Source organism: Rattus rattus, chromosome 7 (genome assembly GCF_011064425.1).
Source record: "Rattus rattus isolate New Zealand chromosome 7, Rrattus_CSIRO_v1, whole genome shotgun sequence".
Classification (NCBI taxonomy): domain Eukaryota; kingdom Metazoa; phylum Chordata; class Mammalia; order Rodentia; family Muridae; genus Rattus; species Rattus rattus.
The window spans coordinates 89891198-89901687 of NC_046160.1; positions in this window are offsets into that span (position 1 = coordinate 89891198).

Below are 10490 nucleotides of genomic sequence, written 5' to 3' on the forward strand. Positions count from 1 at the left end.
TGGTTTGCTATGGGTGTCACTACTTATCCAGCAAGCAGGAAGCCCCAAGAGTTTAATCCCAGAAGAACATACACAGAGTAGTGTGATTAGTTGATGTTTCTGAATAATCTAGACCGTTATTATAAACATTAGAATTTGGTGAAAATAATCTATAATAAAACGCACTGTGCCGGCCAGGAAATTGCTAGTTCCTACTGGCTCTGATTTCCAAGTACTGAGCTAACAGGTGTTTACTATAACTGGGCCTTGTGTTTGTCTTGAAACCCCAGACCACCAAAATGTAGGGTCACAAGATGAACCATCACAATTAATTTTTTGTATGTCCCCCAACCCTTAGGGTCTAATTATGTGGCCTGGATATCCTGGAATTTAGCTGTGTAAACCAGGCTGATTTCAGACTTGTAGCATCTTCTTGCCTCTGCCTCAGGAACACTACCCTCCATTTCTATATTCTTAGCACACAACACAAATATCGAATAATTGAAGGAATAAAAATGAATGCATGAATTTAAAAAAATCCATGCCTACAAACTGGGTATGGTTTTCCCTGCCTAGAGTCCCAGCACCTGGGAGGCAGGAGGGTCAAAGTATTTTCAAACAATAAAATGTGGGAAAGTGGTCGTTTCTAAGGTACTCTCCTTGCAGAAGTGGAGTAGAGACAGTTTGGGTTTTGTGGCACAGACCTTTAGCAGGGAGTGTCTCTGTTTTTGGTTAGTCCTTTTTTGTTTGTTTTTGTTTTGAGCCTAGTCCAAGGCCTTGTCTAAAATAAAGATCTTCTGTAACTCTTATTTAACTTCGTGCTTGTATATTCCTTTTTCTGTCTCTCAAATCCAGTTCTCCTCCAAATTCTGTCTGAATTTCTGTCACAAATCCCACTCCTTCTCTAGCAGGAACAAGCACTTTTTGTTATTACTCTCCTGACCCTGCATCTTCCACCACCTCCATGACAGCCTTTAAACAAAGGCAGCTTTTGTAATAAGGTCTTGTATACATTGTAAAAACTCTGTGCTCTGTAGCCTCTGGAAGGAAAAGAAAAACACTTCTAGAAATCTGGTGAAATTTAAACAGAAATTGGAAATGGCTGTGCATTTAGAAGAAATTTAACTCCGTAACTGCACACTCATGGTTGATAAGAGGGTTCAGAGCGGCAAGGGTCTGCCAGGGAACTAAACCTGAGTTCAGTCTCAGGGAGAAGAGAACTGACTTCTGTAGAACTAACCTCCAGCCTACACATAAAGATTAAATATTACTTAATATTTTTCATTGACAGTCTTTAAATTGTTGTGGTCTACAGACTGGTAGTGAGGCTTTAAAACAGCTCAACGAGTTCACCCGAGGGAATGTGAAATCTAATTGTAAGGAAACCTAAAAGTTCTGCTAAGGAATCTTACTTAGTTTGGTTGTTAGAGACAGGGTTTCTCAATGTAGCCCTGGCTGCCCTGGAACTCACCATGTAGTAGAGCAGGCTGGATTAGAACTCAGAGACCCACCTGCCTCTGCCTCTGAAGTACTGGGATTAAAGGCATGTGCTACCACAGTGAGCTAAAGAATTGTACTTAATTTCTAGGTGTTGAAAACAAATATTCTTGACCACACACACACACACACACACACACACACACACACACACACACACACACACACACACACACACACCCCTGTCTGGCCTGGAACTCACTATGTAGCTGCTCTAAACTCAGAGATAGCCCACCTCTCCCGAATGCTGGGCTTAAGGGCTTGCTCCAACACACACAGTTTCAACACAGCTACACTTGGCTTTGTTGTTGTTTTGGTTTTTGTTTATTCTTTTTATTTCAAGGCAGGTGGTGATGTTGTTTCCACATTGGCTGGGGTCCGAATCCACAGTCTTTCAAGACTGGCTAGTTTTAAAAGAATCTGAGTAAAGGAAGTAAAGAAAAAGGTGAAGGGTCCAGCTGCCCGAGGCTATCACCCTTCACATACACAATTGTTTTACTAGGTGGGGGAGATTAAAAGGTTCTTGAGATCTTTTAATTGGGAATCTTTTGATTAAAAAAAAATGCTGAGAATGAAAAGGGTGTTGGTTACAGGTGGCCGTGAGCAGCCCTTTGAGTGCTGGGAATGAACCTCAGGTCCTCAGCTAGAACCGTTTTCACTCTTCCACCCTTGAGCTGTGTCTCCAGCCTATTTTGGTTGTTTATTTTGGTGTGGGGCACTCAGGCTATCGTGCCTGTGAGAAAGTCAGAGGATAATTTTGTGCAGTCTGTTCTTCTCTTCCACGTTATGTGGATCCTGAGGATTATGAACTCAGTTTCTTAGGCTGGCATCGTAGGACTGCAGGAGCCCTTACCAGCTAAGCCATTTCACCAACGCCATTGAAACAATAGAAAGTGGTAGAGATGGAACGGGACCTTGTCTGCTAGGTATTGGTAGGGTCTTGTTTGCCTTTTCACTCCTGCTGGATGCTCAGAACAAAGTTCTAGGCAGGGCTGTAAGATCAAAGCACTCATAAGACATAACACTATAGCTAAAAGCCTTTCCTTGGAATAAATCTGAGCTCTGCATTTTCCCCCCATCTCATCTCGAAGTGCTGACTTCTTACTCAGACCTAGCACATGCCAAGGAAGTGTTCTACTAGTGTAATAAATCTCCAAGCCCCTGACAGGCATTCATTAACTATGAACTTCAGAAGCCTCCATTAAGAGAGAGATCAAATTCACATATGCAAATGAATAAGTACTTCCTCAAAGGAGAAATTGAACCCCTGAAAATGTTTTGGACTATTGGTCTATGACGACACTGGCCTATACCAGACCCTGGCACAAGTGACACTAGGTTAGAGGCACCATTCTGACTTTTAAATCCAGAGCATAGGCCCCAACACCTGTCAAACTGGGAACAAAGACCTCTCTGTATAGCCTTGGCTGACCTGGAACTCCGTCTGTAGACCAGGCTGGCCTCAGCCTCTCTAGTGCTGGGATTAAAGATATTTGATACCACCTTCTGGCCTTTTGTTTTGTTTTGTTTTGTTTTGTTTTGTTTTGTTTTGTTTTCTAACAAAGCATGTCTGTGTAGGCCAGGCTGTCCTGGGACGCTCAATGGTCCTGCTTCAGCCTCCTCCTGAGCCCTGAGACTACAGGGATACATCAATGATATACATAGAGAATATCATTCTTCCTAAACATTTGCAAACGGATTAATATAAATGGGTTGAGTGAATAGGAATATAAACTGATGAGATAATTTTATTGCGTGCTGTTGCTTTAGACCAATGACCCACTCGTTTCTAATAGACCAAGCTCGGAATCCAAATCCAGTCACCCATATCAAAGTTTCCCGTCCAAAGAGGAACTAAGCTGTTACCTGGCCTTTGAGGAAATGAAAGAGAAAGATAACTAATGGTCTAGATTTCACCTGGGAACAGATCAAAGTTACAATGATAATGAACTGTCCTGTGCCCTGATTCTTACATAATGATTTACCAAGCTGGGCTGGCAGCACACGCCTTTAGTCCTAGCACTCCAAGTCACAGGCGAGGAGATCTCTGTGAGTTTGAGGCAAGCCTGGTCTACATAGCAAATTCCAGGCAGCCAGAGCTATTCAAACTTAAGCTTGGTCTCAAAACCAAGCTAACAAACTTAAGCCTTCGAACTTCCTTGACACTAACCGATCAGTTATCTTCCTGTTGCTCCCTTCCTGCTGGATAAGGGAAGTAATTCTTTGGAGCAATTCCTCTGAATCTTGCTGGGTTTGATTCAGCTCTGACCGTGAAACTGTCCTTCTCCCTGTGACTCACCTGCACACCTCATCTGTCTGCGTAACGAAGCATTTCCGGTTGAGTGAACTAAACGCAAGTTTTCCCTTTGGCTTTCCATGACTTACTATTCCATTATTATAAGAAACTCGATGGTAGGCCAGGTATGGTGGCACACAACTTTAATCCCAACACTCTGGAGGCAGAGGTAGTCCTACCTCTGATTTTGGGGCTAGCCTGGTCTACCAAAGAAGTTCCAGTTGAGATATAACTTTTACACAGAAAACCCTATCCTCAAAAAAGAAGGAAAGGAGGAGGAAAGGAGAGAAGAGAGAGAAGAGAGAGAGAGAGAGAGAGAGAGAGAGAGAGAGAGAGAGAGTGCTAAGATTAGGCCTGGTGGCTCAGGGCTTGTTAGCCTTGGAAGGCCATGCACAGCATAATGATCCCAAATTCAAGGCCTCTCTGGGCTATAAGGGTCAAAGCCAGCCAGTATGACTTCCTGAGACAATGACAGAAAAGAAAAGGGAAAGAAGGGCTAGGGCTGTAGCTCAATGGAAAGAACTAAGCTAGCATGTGTGGGACTCTGGGTCCAATCAGTGCTGAGGGCTGAGGGAGTGAGGGAAGAGGCGGGGAGGAGAGAAAAGCGAAAACAAAAAGAACCCTGTGCCTCTCTTCAAGTTTCTAGATGTACCAATCCACTGGGGTGATGTTTAATTCATTAATCAGTCACTTGTATTCAATACAATTTCAGAACTATTCACTTACAATCATGGGGGGATACATTTCACTTTTAAAGTCATGAAAATGCAGGGAACTAAAACAGTGATTGAAGCACATTTTTGGTTGATGAGTTCAATTTCTTTGAAGTCCAAAAACAAAATTGTATGGAAGCGATGCATGGTACTATGTGCCTGTGCTCCTGGTATTCAAGAGGTTAAGCAGGGGGAACCTTGAGGCCATGGGTTCTAGGTCAATAAGGACTGCATAGTGCATGAAAGAGGAAGGAGGAAGGAAGGAGGAAGGAAAGAAGGAAGGAAGAGACAGAGGCACAGGGGGAAGGAGGGAGGGAGGGAGAACTAAAGAAATGTCTCAGTGATAGAGCACATGGCTAGGTCAATCCCTAACGTCACAAAAAAGAAGCAAAAATTACGTTGGCAAACTATTGGTCTACGAGGACACTGGCCTATACCAGACCCCGGCACAAGTGACACTATGTTAGAGGCACCATTCTGACTTTTAAATCCAGAGCATAGGCCCCAACACCTGTCAAACTGGGAACAAAGACCTAATCCATCAACGATCCAGAATCCAGGGAAGTCCCTAACTGTACCAACCTTGAGTTTTTGGCTTTTGTAATTCTGTTTCTTGCTAAGTATTCTTACCAACTAAAGTGTATCAACCAGGGTATGTTATTTTGGTGCACAAAAGAAAAAAAAAACCTGCATGACTTGCTGGCCTTAAGCTCTAAGAGGATGCACGCGTGTGTTCTGCTGGGGTTACATGCAACACTGGCACTTTGGAGCTGAAAGCATGCAGACTGAGTTAAGTACTCCTTGATTACATAATGAGGTCTAGCCTGTACTAGAAGAAACCCTCATCCCACAAAAGAAAAAAGGGGGGGAGGATCTTGTGGAAGAGGGCTGGCGAGATTGCTTAATGGTTAAGAGCACTATTGCTCTTACAGATAACCTGGGTTTAGTACCCAGCACAAACATGGCTGCCCATACCTGTCACTAGCTCCAGTTCCAGGGACTCTAACACCTTCCTCTGACCTCTGCAGGTGCCAGGCATATATGTGGTAAAATACACATGTGCAATCAAAATACCCATACAGGTATAGTGGCTTGTGCTTAGAGTCCCAGCACTCAGTAGGCAGGACAGGATGGTCACTGTGAGTTCAGGGTCAACCTCTGTCTCAAAAATACACCAATAAACACACAAATAAACTAGAAATAGGAAGAGGTAAAAAGTAATTACAATGTGTGATATTGTGAGAGTCTTTAGCTAGATATAAGTATATAGGGTTATTTAGTTATTTAGTATCTAGAGACTGCTGTACCCAAAACGATGAGTATAAAAAATTAAACAGTATTTATAAAAATACCACATACTACTAAATCAATAAAATAATGAGAGTTAATTTAAACATCTATGACATATCAATTAAAGATAGAAAACATATAGATGATATCCAGAAGACTTTAGGTCCACCCGCAATTAATTAATAGGGCTACTGCTGAGAGGAGCAGCAGCCGCGGCACTCGAGGCTGCCCGTGGTTTCAGAGCACCGGATATCCGGCATGAGGTACTGTCAGCCACGCAGGACAGGAAGGTGAAGTCATGACATTAGTGCAAATATCCTCTTTGGGATGCGAAATCGCTGTTCTTAAAGTCTGAAGCAGACAAAGATTTCCCTGGGGCCAAATGATCAAATCTGAGCTGAAGACGACTCAAGGGACCAAGGAATGAACTTGTGGGAAAATTCGAAGTTGTATATTGTGCTGGTGGCTCTCTCCAGAATTCAATTTAAGTAGATTTACTGTGATTTCGCCAGTGCAGTGGCTGTGCCAGGCAGGCAGACAGACTTCTTCTCCTTCCATTACTTCCTCCGCACCTCCTACACCCACTCCTCCTCTTCCTCCTCCTCCTCCTCGGCAGAGACTTAGTGTGGCAGAGTGGTGTATACACGGCTTATCTGGTGCCCAGCATTCACCAGTTTCCTCTGCCCAGCACTTTCCCGTTAGGAGTCTCTGCAGTAATCACTTCATATGTGTGTGAATAATCCTATAGGACGACTCTAAATGCAAAGAACACGACTGATAAATACCTATATGAGTAAGATAAGCACTTTGACACAAAGTACACATTTATACCCTGAGTTTGAATTGTATGGAATCATTTAGCATGAATTTTTTCTTTTAATCTGTAGAGCTGCAAGCTAATTCTTGTAGTATGTCTGGTCACTAGGAAATAGAACCTGATCTGAAACAGGAGTTATATAGCTAATCTTGACCATTTCTGTCAATCCTTACGAGCACGAGGCCACTGTGGTTACCAGAATAGGTTAATGAAATCATAAATGTGTTTTATAAGAACGAGGATGTTTTTGGACTGGGGAGATGGCCCAGTAGTTAAGATCCAAGAACTGCTTTTGCCCAGGATCCAAGTTGGGCTCCCAGCACTAACATCTGGATGCTCACATCTGCCTGTAACTCCAGCACTGGGGCAACCGATGCTCTGGCTTCTGGGGTCATCTTCATTCATGGCGTATACACAAAACGAAAACAAAAAGAGAACTTTTTTTTCTTAAAGAGCTACTTCTTTGGGGCTGGAAGCTCAGTGGTAACAGTACTTCTCTACCATGTGTAGTGTCCTGAGTTCAATACACAAGGAAAATAGATATCTCACTTAAGGTCAAACTCAGTGCAATTCTCAATGTCATCTGGCCTTCGTGTCATTCCTAGTGATTGACCATTATCTGATCATCTGAGAAGCATGGTCCAGTTGGAAAGCTCAAGCACACACAAGAGACTGTTATTTTATGGCCCAGTTCTATGGGAAGTGTTGGGGGAGAGGGAAAAAAATGCCTCTCTTGTGCTTGAGATCGTGCCTGTGCTCAAGAAATAAAATGTCAGAGAAACAGGAGAACAGCGTCTGCATTCTATCCGTTCTATCAATTTTGCACGTCTATTAGGTCTACAAGGGGCATGAACAGACAAGTAAGTGACTTTTAAAGAAACTCCAAATAGTGAAGACATGACAAGACAAAAGGGATTCGAGCCAGGAAATGGTAGCGTGCAAAAAGTCACTGGGCACTACGGGGAGGGATGGAGTGACGTGGACGATAAGAACTATTGCAGAAATTCCGTTTGCTTCCCAGCGTGGATTTGCAGTGGCCTCTGATAAGGGATTTCTTCCTTCCTGAGAGAGAGGACATAATCTCAAGGGAGGCTTCACTGTCAACCTTAGGAAGAAACAGACAGGGCAGGTCTCCCTTTCTGCCCCCGGTGTGTTTTAAAATAACTCGCAGAGCTGATGTGTTTGGGGGCATGTCCCTGAGCACTTCCGTAGTGCATGCTTGTTTTTAACATTTGGGAGTTAAGCGTGTATTGTCTGCGCACACACTATCAGTGAGGTAACCTCAAACTCGCTGAGTCATCTCCCCGGACTCTGCTTTGGGATGAGGGTCTTAGCGAAGTGTGGGAGTGTGGTAGCTCACACTTTAACCCAGGACCTGAGATCGGCCACTCTCAGCTGCGTAGTGAGTTTGAGACTGGAGCCACACGACACAGGACTACCTCAGAAAACAGAGTGCGGTAGGGGAGAGTCTCTACCACTGGGCTAGACCGCCAGTCCCTACGGCCCACTGGGCTAGACCGCCAGTCCCTACGGCCCGCATTTCATTTATCTAAATTTATTTCCTTTAATTCATTGATCTGAATTTTGAGCATTAGCAACTTAAAGCATGTGAGATGCTCATTAGAAAGGATAAACTAGGTGACCCGCGCCTTTTATCTCAGCACCCAGGGGCCTGAGGCAAGAATATTGCAGATTCCAAACCCAGGGCCTAAGCAAGAGCAAGGAAAAAAAAAAAAACTTTCTTAACTTTAGTCCCAGCACTCCAGAAATAAAAGCAAGAGCAAGAGGATTCGGAGTTTGAAGTCATCCTCGGGACATAGTGGGTCCAATAGGCAGGGCCAGCAAAGAGGACTGTGCTAGCCCTGGGAGGCTCCTCTGCGACTGGGCTCTGCTGCCTCCGGATACAGAATCTGGGGAGTCAGAATTATTTGCTGCTGTGGCAATGACAATGTTGGAATTCATAAGAAAGGAGATTGGGCTAGCCCAGCAGAACCCCCTCAAAATAGAGTTCCCACAAGAAAGGCATTCTAGGAAAAAAGAAAAAAAAGAACATGCGCAGACCACGGTCGTGGACTTCAGTGCTCAGGTCCTAGCATTCGTTGTTCGTGCACCATTTTATTGTATCTCTAATATGGATTTGAATTTCAAATTCTTCTCTCTGTGGATGTTTCTCGATAGGGTCTGGTGTAGCCTAGGCTTGCCTTGAACTTGCCGTATAATAGAGGATGAGCCTGAATTTCTGATCCTCCTGCCTCCGCTCCCCACGCAATGGAGTAACAGATGTCTGCCCTGTTTTGAATGAGATACTTGAAACCGCTGAGTAGACATTCCACGGCTCACCTCGTGGGGCCTGGAAAGGTAGGGTAGGGGAGATGCAGCTCTCAAGGATCCACCTCCAGGGACCTAGTACACAACGTGTACACAAACTTTAACTCACGTCCGAAGACTGTATATAAGCATAGTTGCTTTTTTTTTTTTTTTTTTTTGGAGCTGAGGACTGAACCCAGGGCCTTGCGCTTGCTAGGCAAGCGCTCTACCACTGAGCTAAATCCCCAACCCCCATAGTTGCTTTTAAAGTCCTATTTCTATTTGTTTGTTTGTTTGTTTGTTTGTTTATCTCTCTATTTATTTATTTTGGTGATAAAGTTCCTCCACAGAAACCACACTGTCCTTGAATTAGATATCTTGGCCAGGTTGGCTTTGACTTTATGATCCTTCTGCCTATTCCCAAGTACCTATTCAGACAGTTGTGCCACAATGACTAGCAAATCATATTTTCTTAGGAAAGATAGCTCAAGGGCACGCCCACAGCTTTTGTGTTAATTGTGTTGCTTGTTCATAGAATATATCGCTTTAGTCAAAACGAGAGACTTTTGTTTAAGAAGCCAGGCAAATGCTAAGAACTTCCGACTCAATTGTTTGAGAACTAGGACTCAATTTAGAAAACAGTTTTGCCTGTCGACTCACCAACTTTTTTTTTTTTTTTTTTTCTTTTTTTTTTTTTTTTTTTGGAGGTGGGGACCTGAACCCAGGGCCTTGCGCTAGGCAAGTGCTCTACCAGGCAAGCCTCTACCCTTTCTAATTTGAGCTATTTTAAATCTTTAAATGAGCCCTCCCCAACCCCCACAGTGAGACTCTTGTCTAAAATAAAAATCAGGATGAGACATTAATCAAACCCCAACCTATTAAAATATTTACCTGTAACAGGGCCTGGACCTTAGCGCAATGGACTCCATGGTGGAAGAGCCTTTCAGGCTGAAAAGCTCGGCACATAGGCAGCACTGTCTGCCAAAACTAAAATAGACCTAGTCCATCAAGGTCCGTCTAGCTCTGGGAAAGCCTCAGAATGTACCAAACTTGCCTTTTAGTGTCTGTAGTTCCCTTCCGGGAGCTTCTTCAATATTGTTTTCCCTTTGCATGCACAATCTAAAGTCCGCCCTGTCTTGTTAACTACCAATCAAAGCCATGTCAACCTCAGAACTTTTTGGGATGGATTTTTTCCAACAATGGTAAAAACCCAGCAGTTTGAAGGGCTGGAGGAGATGGCTCAGTAGTTAGGAGCACTGACCCTGTCTCTCAACACTAACAACAACAAAGCCCTTCGAGGACCTGAGTTCAAATCCCAGCAACCACATGGTGACTCATAACCATCTGTAATGAGATCCAATGCCTTCTTCTGGTGTCTGAAGAGAGCTACAGTGTACTCATATATGATAAATAAATCTTTAAATAAAATAAAATAAACCCTTACTTTCAAAAAGGCTCAGTGCTACGCCGAGATTCTGAACATTCAATGTAGTTGCTAGCGGGCTAATAAAGATTTTCTATTGGCTTAAACCCAAGTCTGAACGGTCTTCTCTGGTGAGTACCCTACAACTTTACCCACAGTAAGTTTTTG